Source organism: Fukomys damarensis, unplaced genomic scaffold (assembly GCF_012274545.1).
Source record: "Fukomys damarensis isolate Sample0158 unplaced genomic scaffold, DMR_v1.0_HiC HiC_scaffold_1, whole genome shotgun sequence".
Taxonomy (NCBI): Eukaryota; Metazoa; Chordata; class Mammalia; order Rodentia; family Bathyergidae; genus Fukomys; species Fukomys damarensis.
Window position 1 is genome coordinate 26,600,166 of NW_022900913.1, and position 824 is coordinate 26,600,989.

The 824-nt window shown below is 40.0% G+C and overlaps 1 non-coding gene across 1 annotated transcript; it reads left to right on the forward strand.

The window, feature by feature from the left end:
* The first annotated feature begins 403 nt into the window (after positions 1-403).
* Positions 404-473, forward strand: LOC117285529. Its single transcript, XR_004516599.1, has one exon. It is a non-coding gene; the product is annotated as a small nucleolar RNA SNORD50 (small nucleolar RNA).
* The last annotated feature ends 351 nt before the right edge of the window (positions 474-824 follow it).

The window sequence follows — 824 nt, forward strand, 5'->3', positions numbered from 1 at the left end:
AGTAGCATTCACCATATTTTTATCACACTTCACAATGACACTCAAAAGAGGACTTCCAGAACTTCTTCAGAAAGTGACACTGGTGATGGGACTACTGTATTCATTGAAAGAGGAGTGTTTTGAGGAGGATTAGTGGCAATGTATTTTTAAAAGTAACAATTTTTTAAGAAAAATGTAAGCATTCACCGTACAATTTGATCACATTGCATATTTATGGATAACTCTTTAATTTGCATGTAGTGGATAAAAACTGGACTATGAGACCAAATGACTTGGACTTATGTTCTGTCTTGGTCACTTTGAATTTACATTTTCCAAGAAGATGGTCCAGATACAAGGTTGAAGATGCAAGCAGTTTATCTGAGCAGTGATGCCATGAAGCACCAGTGAGAGACTACAGACTTGTCTATGATGAGCCTGTCCCAAACATGAATTTCTATTGAAAAAATAATTATGGATTGGGCTTCTAAGATGGACCATTATAAAAATAAAGAGGCGGGGAGAGAAAGAGAGGCTGCAGACATGCTGCAGGAATGAAAGTCAGTGAGCACAGTGTGCCAGAAGAAAGAGCCTACCTCAAAGTATCCAGAGTTCTATTTCACTGGTATCCCCTAGAAAAGCATAAGGAACTTGCATCAGAGGTATGCCCCCCAAGAAACAGGGACACTGGGTATTTAACACCAGCTCTCATCCTTATTAATACAGAACTACTTCCTGCTAAACATGCTCCTATGTTCCGGGACACCCTCTGCTTAGAGTTAGGACTGATGCTTGCACCGAACAGAAATCACAGAGGATGTGAGAAAGGACCAATGGTTTCTGCT